This window comes from Pseudophryne corroboree, chromosome 2, assembly GCF_028390025.1.
Source record: "Pseudophryne corroboree isolate aPseCor3 chromosome 2, aPseCor3.hap2, whole genome shotgun sequence".
Taxonomy (NCBI): Eukaryota; Metazoa; Chordata; class Amphibia; order Anura; family Myobatrachidae; genus Pseudophryne; species Pseudophryne corroboree.
Window position 1 is genome coordinate 934,347,442 of NC_086445.1, and position 13,007 is coordinate 934,360,448.

The 13,007-nt window shown below is 42.3% G+C and overlaps 1 protein-coding gene and 1 pseudogene across 2 annotated transcripts in view; one reads left to right on the forward strand and one right to left on the reverse strand.

Annotated features, from left to right (window-relative positions):
• The window catches only part of ST3GAL6 (ST3 beta-galactoside alpha-2,3-sialyltransferase 6), a 358,764-nt gene that overhangs the window by 74,033 nt on the left and 271,724 nt on the right, over positions 1–13,007 (forward strand). The window lies entirely within an intron of this gene.
• LOC135052205 (5S ribosomal RNA) lies at positions 6,586–6,704 on the reverse strand (annotated as a pseudogene).

Sequence of the window (13,007 nt, forward strand, 5' to 3'; positions counted from 1 at the left end):
CAAAAAGACTACTACTTGATTCAAGTCTCTACCTGCCAGATAAGTGTTTTAAATCGATCCTTATCATCCATTTTTTATACCTTCATTTTCCCTGACCCTAATAATTACACTCTTGGGCGCTTGTTTTTCCAATTCTTGCAATATATATATATATATATATATATATATATCTATATATATATCTATATATCGTCTTATACGCCTGGCATACATATAGCCAGGGGCGTCACCTGGTGACACCCAATGCGGGAAGTTGCGAAACAGAGGCGTGGCCTCGCGGGCGGACCCCCGTTTTCAGCAATCCAGGGGGTTAAGAAGATGTTGGCTGCCCCCCCCAGTGAAGTGCCTCTATCTCACCTGTGTCCGGTGAGTGTCCGGCGCTGCCGGCGGGTGAAGCTGTGCTGTGGCAAGTCTCTCTCGAATGCAGTGCCGGCTCCTACACAGGGACAGTCATAGGTTTATTGTTCCATTCAGCTTTAGTTAATTAGCCTCTGGCATTTACGGTACTATTGGCTGGTATAATACAGGATTGGGAGGGGTCTTAGCAACCCTCACACTATTATGAATATTCCTTTGGGAGCTCAGCGAGGTCCCCAGAAACATGTTACCTATCCCGTGGTTTTGTTGATCCAGTGTTTATACTCTTGATGTGCCTGTCATACTCCTATGTTTGTGAGTATAATTTTTATCTCTGTTTTATGGATCTATTAAAAGGTTATACACGAGGAGGTGGCGCCCGCTGTTTTTCTTCTAGTCTTCTACAGTGTGTTGCCAGAGTTCCTCTGGGTTGTGGGCTGCCTGCCTGTGTTCCTGAGAAATCAAATCAAATCTGATGTTCTTTTACGTTTTATTTGGTGTGTGGAAGGTGTGCGGAAGAGGGGGTAGTCTTATATGGCGAGTACATAACAAACTCTATATTTTGAGTGGAAATGTTGGGGGGTCGTCTTATACGCCCAGTCGTCTTGTACGCCGGCAAATACGGTGTGTGTGTGTGTGTGTGTGTGTGTATGTATATATATATATATATATATATATATATACATTTATTATTACACCGTTTCAATATCCTTTTTACCCAAACCGATCCAAGAATTATCCCCTACGTAAATGTTAAAATATTACATCCAAATGCCACACACATCCCCCATCTCTGGCTCTGTTATTCAACAAAATACCAGCCTGTGGAAAAAAAGCTATTCAAGTGTTTAGACCAGGCATTCCCAACCACGGCCCTCAAGGCACACCAACAGTGCAGGTTATAGTGATATCCAGGCTGCAGCACAGATGGTTAAATCAAAATAACTGAGTTACTAATGAAGTCACCTGTGCTGTAGCCTGGATATCACTAAAACCTGCACTGTTGGTGTGCCTTGAGGACCATGGTTGGGAATGCCTGGTTTAGATGTTTTTACCTGGTGAGTTCTATAATGCCAGCCAGAAGGAAGTCATTGAAATAGAATCTCAGTGATGGCTAACCTTGACACTCCAGCTGTTGTTGAACTACACATCCCAGCATGCCCTGCATCAGTTTTAGCATGGCCAAATAGCAAAACTGTAGCAGGGCATGCTGGGATGTGTAGTTCAACAACAGCTGGAATGTCAAGGTTAGCCATCACTGAAATAGATCATAAACTGGATGTGTTCGATCTACCACAATGTTTTTTGCTTGCTTCCTAATTCTGGTCAAATACAGTTTCTGAAAAGGGCTGAGGTCAATGTCAATAATTCTCTCTGCTGCCCGTTACAAATTTTTTGAAGTCTGTTCTTGGGCTAGATGCATCATTGCTTGGAGAGTGATAAAATGGAGAAAGAAAAAGTGCCAGCCAATCAGGGCTTAACTGCCATGTCACAGGCTGTGTTTGAAAAATGGCAGTTAGGAGCTGATTGGCTGGTACTTTTTCACTCTCCATTTTATCACTTTCCAAGCGATGATGCATCTGGCCCAGTATCTTGTTTTGTAATTGATCCAAACCACACTATGGGGCAGATGTATGATAAAGCAGTGATAACGCACCAGCCAATCATTATGGATTTGAAAAATGACAGTTAGGAGCTGACTGGCTGGTGCGTTATCACCGTGCACTTATCACTGCTTTATCCCTTTCTCATACGTCCTAGAGGATGCTGGGGACGGCATCAAGACCATGGGGTATAGATGGGATCCGCAGGAGACATGGGCACTCTTAAGACTTTACAATGGGCGTGAACTGGCTCCTCCCTCTATGCCCCTCCTCCAGACCTCAGTTATAGGAACTGTGTCCAGGGAGACGGACATTTAGAGGAAAGGATTTACTTTAAACTAGTGGTGAGATACATACCAGCTCACACCTCAACCATGCCGCACAACATGGCATTCAACAGAACAAACGCCAACAGGCATGAACCAATTACAGCAACATGCTGAAACTAATATAACACAACTTGTGTAACTCTTATAACAAAACTGCAGGTAAAGTACGCACTGGGACGGGCACCCAGCATCCTCTACGGACTAGGAGAAAAGGATTTACCGGTAGGTATCAAAATCCTGTTTTTCCAGGCTTAATACATCTGAGCCAGTGATTGATGTACAATGGACAGACTGAATGATTGCCGTATAAAAAAAGTATCAACAATTCCTTTGGCAAATTAAACTTCCTAAGCTGCCGCAAAAATACAACCTTTGCTGAGCTTTCCTATCAATAGCATCTATGTTGGACCCCTGTTTCAAGTCCCAGGAAATCTCAGACCCCAAAAACATGAAGGTGTCCACCACAAACACAACACTATCCATAATAATGATAGGACACCACTGAAGAATGCCTTCTGAAGTCCACTATCCTTTCTGACTGTTTTTGATTTAGACTGCACCAATGAACCAGCTGTTAAACCTCTGTTCTACACGCAGACTCATCACCATCCTTTATTTGTCCAATGACTGTAGTATCGTCTGCAAATTCAAGAGTTTGACAGACTGGTCACTAGAGGTGCAGTAATTTGTGTACATAGAAAACAGCAAAGGAGAAAAAACACAGCCGCCATATTAATTCCATAATTCATAATTCCATATTATGGAACTCACTTCCCCGCACAGTGCGAGAGGCCCCAACTATAGAATCCTTCAAAAGTAGACTCAAGACTTTTCGGTTTACTCAAGCATTCCCATAATTGTCCCTTTTAGTATCTTCATGCTTCTGTATTTTATGAAAATGTACTTCATTATTTACTGTACTATATTATGCTATGTATCTGTTAAGCGCCTTGAGTCCTATGGGAGAAAGAGCGCTATATAAATAAAATTATTATTATTATTATTATTATTAATAGCCCAGACACTAGATGTAAATTTTACCAACCTCAGTGTGGCTGGAGATCCGTCCCACATGATATACTCGTAGCGCGCTCGCCATTATCTAAATGGACAAAACGGCGATAGGCACAGTGTACTGTAAATGTGTGTTTAATAATGTGAAGGATTACATGTTTAAATGTATTTTAAAGGGAAAATGTACTTGCTCTGTATATGACTGGAGAAGGAATCACTATCTTCTGTGACTAGAATATGGGATACTAAATTGTCATTTCCTAGCAGGGAGGTCTGATGAATGACAAGTCATTTTGTTGTTGGTCAGTGCACAGCAGGTAATGTGCTTGGATTCTGCCGTTCCTGTGGGAAAGGTGTTACTAACGGGGGACTTCTGTGCTTCTGTATGTAAAGAGTCAAGAAGAGTTGAATTCAGTGTTTTCTTGTACAGATATACTGTATGAGGGGAGGAAGGAAATTAGGTTGCCCCTTTTGGAATGTAATCCGTAATTATTTATGTGCAGGGAATACATAGTATTTACTGACAGGCGGGATGACGGCTGTCAAGATCCCGGCAGCGGGGCGTGCGCTGAGAGTCCCCTTGCGGTCTTGCTGCGCTCTACATGCTGCGGGCTCAGTTTCTTGCTGCACTCGATACAGGTTCTTTTTTCACTCTATGGGTATCGTGGACACCCACACGTGGTAATAGCTCCTATGCGCTGGGATTCTGGCTGGCGGCATTGTCGGCTGTTGGGATTCCGGCATCTGAATTCTAACCGCCGGCAAATTGATTGCATCCCATGTGTAGTAAGACAGCTGGTCTGATTGATATGCGAATCCTAAAAGGTATATGCAGGAAAGGATGAGAACCATTTGTCTGTTATGAAGTCAAATACAAACCTTAATGCTGCATAAACCATATAGATACTTTGGAGTATATTTACTATGGTGCAGGATTATAGAAGTGGAGATGTTGCTAATATCGTCTAGTGTTTCCCCTCCTGGGCCAGGCCACGGATACTGTGCATACACACTGTGCGATATTGCGCAGTGACCTCATGCTGCAGCCGGCCTGCACATGCAGCATCTAATGATATCGTCAGATTGAGCTGCAAGCACAGACGAAAGAGGGGGTTGTTAACGACCACCAGGAGCGCACATCGTCCGTCTTCTGCAGCATACACACTGGGCGATATTGTAAACGAGGGAGGGTAAAAATTAGCGATATCGCTTACAAAATCGCCTGGTGTGTATGAGCCTTCAGAGTGACGGGGGTATGAGTTCTCCTATCTGATCCCAGGTCTTGTAAGGTGGGTCTCTAGGAACCTTCCAAGTATATTTTCTCTCCAATGACTGGTAGAGTGATTGTCCCCTGATTCCATCAGTGCGTTTCAAGACGTGTATAAAGTCTTTTTCAAGCGCATCTGTATATTTTATTTTCATGTATTCCGTTGTATCTCTTTTGGTGGTACATGGACGAGATTAACGCCCCCCGGAGAGCGCATCGGGCATCGCTTGCCGCATTCACCCTGTGAGATAATGTACGCGATATCGCTCAGGAGGGTAAAAATGAGTGATGTCATCTACAAAATCGACTAGTGTGTACGGCCCTTAGTAGACTTCTTAGGCACCGGGATAATTGTAGAACACTTGAAACAGGATGGTACTACACACAATTTCAAAGCTCTATTAAAGCTCTTTGTAACAACGGGAGCCAGCTGTTCATCTCGTCAGCCAATTTCTGGCTCAAAGCAGAGTGGGTAGATGTCTTCCTACAATTGGAATTAATCTGCAGATCTCTCCACAGTGACACAGGATCATTAGCTGAAAAAATATTTATCAGCTTATTAGCAAAGCACCTCTTTGCCTCCCTAATCTCCTTGTTCAGAGTGTTCCTGGCCTGATTATACAGGATTCTATCCCCCACTCATATCAGCCCCCTCCTTGTCTTCCTAAGCTTTGCAGTAAACCACGGTTTGTCATTATCATAAGTATGAAAGGTTGCCAAACACAAAACTTCTGAAAAGCTAATATATGATATTACCGAATCAGTAAAATCATTTAAATCAACTGCTGCAGCCTCAAGAACACTCCAATCAGTACACTCAAAACTAGTTCCAACTTCGCCTCATTAGTCGGTCTCCGCACATGCTTAAGCACAGGCTATACAGAGCTCGCTTTCTGCTTATAAATTGGTAGCAACTGAACCAAACAGTGATCCGAAAGGCCCAGAGCTATAAGCATCCTTTAAGGTGGTATAACAATGATCCAAAATACTTGAATCCCTTGTTGGACACTAAATATGCTGCCTGTACTGGTAATTCCCGACAGAGATTTGCTTTATTGAAATTGGCCAATACAATAAAGAGCGAATCTGGATTTTTGTTTTTCTCCATGTCCGTCATAAAAGCAGCCAGTTGTTGTAGTGTTTCTCTTACACAAGCCTGTGGAGGAATGTACGCTCCAACCAAAATATGAGGCAAACTCATGAGGGGAATAAAATGGTTTACAGTTAATAAAAAGGGTCTCCAACTGAGGATTACATGACATATGCAAGACTGTAACAGTCGTACAGTAGCCTTCATTAATATAAAAACTAATCCCCCCCCCTCTCCCCCCCCCCCCCCCCTTCCCTCCTTGTTTTCCCCAAAAGCTCCATTACACTGTCCGCTCTGTAAAGACAATAACCTGGCAGATGTACCAGTTCGAAGAAAACGATTTACAGAAGACTCTTGTGTGGGTGCACTCTTATTTTGATTTGTTAGTATGAAGATATTAAAACATAACTTTTATTATCTCATTATTTTAAGAAAAAATCCACTCTTATATAATCCACCACAATTAATTCAACGAAATATATTAGTACACACATATATGATTCAGCCCGCCAGCATCTCTGAGAGATGCCATGTCTAATTGATGTGGTTTATCAAACTAGAAAAATTGGGGTGAGTATAATCCACAACCAATCATTAAAAATTAGAAAATTTTCTGAAAATTTGGAAATGTTCTGGTTAGTCTATACTAGTAGACTTCAGGAGGGATGTAGACACTCTGGCTCTACACCCTGATCCTATCCCACCAGCACAAGCTCAGCTTGTATTACTAGGACCTCCAAGGGTCATTGAACCGAAATGTTTTCAGGAGTATAGATCCTTATTAGCATTGACCAATGTCAGATCTGTGACATATCAAGGAAGACGGTACTTAGAAAAAGTAACACAGGTCAGAGAAATAAGCAAAAGAGATGATTAAAGGAAAATGTGGTGATCCTGCTGTTGGCTTAGAGTCGAGAAGGTCACGAATTACAACACCGGGTATTCTCTGGGGGTCACCCTCACAGATACTGACCCAGCCCACCACCGTTTTGCTTCCAAGATCGGACGAGATCGGGCTCTGTCGGTGGGGTATGGTAGTAATTTCTTGGGCCTACTATAGCCGACTCACCAATGAGAGTGCACCTAAAGAAGATTGGGGAGAGAGACAGAAAAACGGGACGGATCTGCTGTCTATGTTAGGCACAGGATAAACCTGTGGATCATGGATGAGAGTCCGCAGATATATAGAGAAATGGAGAAATTGAGAGAGAAGGGTAAAGAAAGAAAAAAGAGAAAAAAGGGGGAGAGAAGAAGAGGAACTACTCTGTGAGATGTACCAGTTCATCAGAGACATGCTCACCAAGCCAGGTGTCCATAAAACACAAAACCACTTACCCCGCAATGCCCCCACTTGCCTTGCCAAGGAGCAGGAGCATTTTATCCATCTTATTAACCATCTGACCAGTGCACCCTCTCACCTCCCCTGCCGGTGTTGAAAAGCCAGTTGTCTTGAGGCAAGATATTTATTTGCCCAAAAAAGTCTTAATGAAGACTCAACCCTTTTTCAAGGGGATACAGCATAAAAGATGGTTACAGCAGTTCCACACTTCAAGATGTCACAGAAGATGTACACATTCAGGGCTCACAGCCTTCCTTTTTATCTTATTCCAACACACAATTCCACAGGGTGGTAGTTACGCCCTGTGGTCTGTTTAATCAATCAGGCTTTCTCACAAAATATAAATAAATACATATTACATTACCCAGGAACTGGTACTTTACATTCTTATTTTGATCACACAGATTCAAAGTATCCATATAATTTATACAGTAATGATGAACAAATGGTACAGGAAAACAACTTAAATTATCAAATTGTTTTCCTCCTGCGATTCATGTAGCTGTAAATAATATACAGGAAATCACTGAAAACAAAAGTGCTGTAACCAAAGGTTTGTTCATATCACTGTTATTACCTTCTCACAAGAACAGCAGAATCCAAGCAGATTACCTGCTGTGCACTGACCAACATCATAAGGTCTTGTCATTCGTCAAAAAAGGTCTTGTCATCTGTCAGACCTCCTACTAGGAAATGACAATTTAACATCCCATATTCTAGTCACAGAAGATAGTGATTCCTTCTCCAGCCTCATACAGAGTAAGTGTATTTTTCCCTTTTAGAATACATTCAAGTACATCTTGAATATAAATACACTTAAATATGTACTCCTACAACTGTGCATAGAGCACTACATATGACAGATTGAAACACATTATTAAACATACATTTACAGTAAATAACCCCTAACGCAGCTTCGTCCATTTAGGTAGTCGCAAACGCTTCACGAGTTTATCATGTGTGTATGTATATGTGTGTGTATATATATATGTATGTGTGTGTGTGTGTGTGTGTGTATATATATGTGCATATATATTAGAGATGAGCGGATTCGGTTTTACTCGGTTTTACTCGGTTCTCAAAACCGAATCTTATTGGCTCACGGGTGTCACGTGTTTTGGATAGCCAATAAGATTCGGTTTTGAGAACCGAGTAAAACCGAGTAAAACCGAATCCGCTCATCTCTAATATATATATATATATATATACATATATATATATATATATATATATATATATATATATATATATTATAATATAATAATCCGAGAGAGTGAGATATACAGTACTGTGCAAAAGTTTTAGCAAGGTGTGGAAAAAATGCTGCAAAGTAAGAATGCTTTAAAAAATAGAAGTGTTATTAGTTTATTTTTTATCAGTTAACAATATGCAAAGTGAATGAACAGAAGAGAAATCTGAATCAAATCAGCATTTGGTGCCTTTGCCTTCAAAACAGCATCAATTCTTCTAGGTACACTTGCACATAAGTGGAAGGTGATAACGCACCAGCCAATCAGCTCCTAACTGTCATTTGCGTTATCACCTTCCACTTTTTACTGCTTTGTCACTTTTCCAGGCTTAATACATCTTCCCCTGCATTCTTTACGCTGAAGATAATTCTTAATGACATTGGCTGTATGTTTGGGGTCGTTGTACTGCTGCAGAATAAATTTGGAGCCAATCAGACACTTACCCTCTCCCCCCCCACACACACACACACACACGCACACACACACACTCCCCCATGGAGCTGCTGCCCATCAGAGGTAGGAGCCTGCAAGTCAGGCACCCCAGCACTGCACCCACGTCATCCATAACAGAGACTGGGCGCCAAAGGTAGACTAAGCTCTGCCTAGACTCCCACTGCTCCTCCTCGCACCCCAACCCCTTTTTCATGCCCACAATCATGACTAATAAATACAATAGAAGCCAATATATAGCCGCGAATGAAGCAGACAGATAAAATTGACGTCCATTAGGAAAATAACTGAATCCCCCCCCCCCCCCCCAATGACATAGAAACTGGGTTTTAAAAAATTCCAGTGCCGTCTCTTTTCACAGTCATATATACCAGGCTTACGATGAGGGCCCTCTTACCTCTTTGGGGGGGAATTAATTTGCCAACATCTGCACAATATGCTATTCAATAATGGCACATCGTTCCAGCAGGTATTACCAGTTTCCCTTCGCGCCCCTATAGAGGTTTGAGAGAGAACTTACACTGTTGCCACTACAGTAAGTCGCGGATAAGTGCACAGCCAGGCATTGCGTCAGCACCTGGTGGCACTTCCCGCTGTATTGTTTCCCTCCCCCCTTTTGTTAATACCAAGTCTCATTTTATTACTATGTACTCAAATATAAAGTGCTACGAATGAAGCTGGTGTTTTATATATAATTGTTGATAATCTTAATATATACCTGACCTTCTATAAAAATGATATTATGTCATTGATTTAGTTTGTGTTTCCTTTTAGTAAAATGACTCCAATCATTCATGTACCTACAGGCAGCATCTCTGTCTCATTCATTTTTCTGGTTGCTACCCAGTTAAGGCAGATTTATGTATTAAATACACTTTGTACAAAGCTTGTACTTGCATGATAGGGCATGCATCTTAATGTGTTGTGCTTTTGCTTTTTGATGCTTTTATATTTTGTTCCTGTAAATATTTGGTGTAGTAAGGTTTACCCTTTGTTCTTCAGTAATGAATAGAAACATTTACTGTGCTACAGCAACAAATATTGATATTGGTGTACACACTGCACACTTTAATATTTTGGATGCCAGTGGACCTATGAAAGAACACAGTTGGGTTTATTTTTCTTTAATCTGTTCTTTGTTACATAACGTGATTATTTTGGGCTTAAAGGAATGGGTTTAATTATAGTATTTATTTTTGGATATTAGATTAAGCCTTTTTAATCTGTAGATAAAACATTCATCTATTGTCTTGATAAACAAACCTGCAGTTCCGGGTGGTAACCTGTACAGCATAAATTATAAATGTCGAAGCAAAACTAATTTGCACCATGTTATGATCACCAAGGATGGTTGCTTGCTCATAGTTACCTTTCTTGGCTTTTATTTACTAAGTGGTGACGTGCAAAAACTAGCACTTCCCATAGTGCTTAGGCCTGAGGGTTAACACCTTGACTGATGAGGGTTTTCTCACCCTTGTGCTGACGTCATTTTTTCACATTTGCACTTGTCACAGTCCAACATCCGTCTCAATTATTATTATTATTATTATTATTATTTTTTTTTTTTGGGAACTTCATTTTTATATATATTTTTACGTTATGTTTTAGAAAAAAAATACCATGGTATGATTCAATTGTTTTGGGCGCCGCAATAATGAATAGGTGCCCAACAGAGCATTTCATTTGTTCCTGGTACCCATTAATTATCAAGCTTGTCACTCCTAATTAGACCAGGTTTAGCTGAGTATATCGGGCAAAACTGTGTAAACTCCTAGTTAGTGAGCCCAAGCCACATTTCTTCTCGCCAATTCAGGAGGCAGCTAGAAGAAATGTGCCCCCCCCCCCCCCCCCTACCCCTGTACTAGCAAGCAAATGGAGCAATAATTGAATCACTTACCTTCTTTTGTTACCTTATTCTTCTGTCAGAAGAGGAAAGCATCCGCCCGGTCTGTAAAATGCCGACATTGATGCACTGCACATGTCCAACACACAAGCAGAGAACGCATGGTTTATGTTTCTTCATCAGAATCTTAAAACTAAAATGCGATGTGATTGCATTCAAGAGTGTTTTTGTTTTCTTATTCCCGCTGAAATATACTTGATACATAAGATGATAAATTTGACCAAAATTAGTAGAAATTTAAACAATGGGGGTAATTCTGAGTTGATCGCAGCAGGAGCTTTGTTAGCAGTTGGGCAAAACCATGTGCACTGCAGGGGAGGCAGATATAACATGTGCAGAGAGAGATAGATTTGGGTGTGGTGAGTTCAATCTGCAATCTAAATTGCAGTGTAAAAATAAAGCAGACAGTATTTACCCTGCACAGAAACAAAATAACCCACCCAAATCTAACTCTCTCTGCAAATGTTATATCTGCCCTCCCTGCAGTGCACATGGTTTTGCCCAACTGCTAAAAAAATTCCTGCTGCGATCAACTTGGAATTACCCCCAATGTTCTATGGAAGGCCTCTGGGATTTACTACATATACCCCTAAATGAGGGACAACCAGACTTGATCTATGTACACGTTTCAAGACCTGGGGTTGGATGTGCTAACACTATGACCGCATTCCTCGTATATATCAAGCTTCATAAAGTGAGTGCCATCTAAGCCTATGGGCTTCTTTACTCAGAATTCCCAGTTAGGGATTCAGCAGGATCCCTCCCAGTGTCCACCGACAGCCGCGATTGTGCAGTACTCCCAGGTTATGAACCAGGAAGTCCTTACAACTTTGACCAGAAGAGCTGTCCTTTGCGGTTTTAATCACCATTATTTATGTGTACTATGTTTAAAAAAAAAAAAAAAAAGCTGGAATGCATGTGGTAAGTGGCAGGATGTATCCCATACAAAATTTACATATGTTGGGGCCTTCCAACAGGAACATGACATATAATCTTCATGCTATGATACCTCTACATTGACTGGCCACCTTGACTCTCACAGGCTTCATCTTGGCCACCTTAAGCCTAGTCAAGCCTTATCCTTTTCATAGGCCTAGGTGCTCAGTCTTGGCCTGCTGCCACGCTCCACTCTGGCGAGCGACAAAGTACCAACCAATCCGCTACCTCTCATTTTCAAAACACAGCCTGTAGTTGGGAGCTGATTGGTTGGTACTTTATGGGTTGAATTCAGTCGTTTAATCACGCTCAATCTTCCGTCTAAAGTGATGGCAGATTGCAGGGCGATATTCAATTGTCCCCCCGTTATGGTGCTTATCGCGCCTATATCAGTCGGGTTTAAAAAAAACCAGACTAAATGAATGGGTGCAGTGTGAAAAGTCTCGTTTGGGCGCCCAAACAGGTCACTTTTCGTCATTTCAGCTTACCACCCCCTGGGGTAGCGAGCCGAAATTAAGTTATCGTGCCCATCGGCAGCAACATTTGAATAGCTACCAGCAGGTACGCCTGCGATAATTTGAATCTCGCCCTATAGCTCTCCACTTTATCATACTCCAAGATTTAGTACATCTTCCTTCTAATGTCTTAATTAAGACGGACATCTCATTCAAAATTTATTACACTGACAGCTGGGTTTGTCACTGCACGTAATCCACTTACAGCATAGCTTCCAACATCCTTTTGTATAATAGATGAAACTGCTAACACTATAGGAAATATAAATCCAAATGATATTATCAGCTACCGTCTTAGTCACACAACAAACACAATTATGCTTCAACGCTCTTATATAGTTAATGAAAGTAAACCTGTAGGCTGACAATCCCGGGATCGGGATCGGCGGGATCCCGGGATTTGGGCCCAAAAATGCCGGGATTTGAATCCCGGGATTGAAGCTTCCAATCCCGGGATTCAAGGGATTACAGTGCGCATGTGCGGGAGGGTGGGTGTAAGTAATGACACTTACTATTAGGCGGGCGGCCGCAGCAGCCATGGACAAGCTGAACGCGGCAGCACTTCAAATGTAGCGCCGGCCGCCAGCCAATCAGAGCTGGCGGCTCGGCAGCCAATCAGGGAAGCTGCCGCAGCAGCGGCAGCCAATCAGGAGCCACTGCTGCGACCGCTTCCCTGATTGGCTGCCGGTCCGCCAGCTCTGGTTGGCTGGCGGCCGGCGCTTCATTTGAAATGCTCCCGCGTTCAGTGAGTCCATGGCTGCCGCGGCCGCCCGCCTAATAGTAAGTGTCATTACTTACACCCACCCTCCCTCTCGTGCCGCTACCAACCCTTCCGCGCCGCTACCTACATCCTCCCTCCCGCACCACTACCTACACCCACCCTCCCGCACTGCTACCTACCCCCTCCCTACCTCCCGCACCGCTACCTACACTCTCCCTCCCTCCCGCACCAC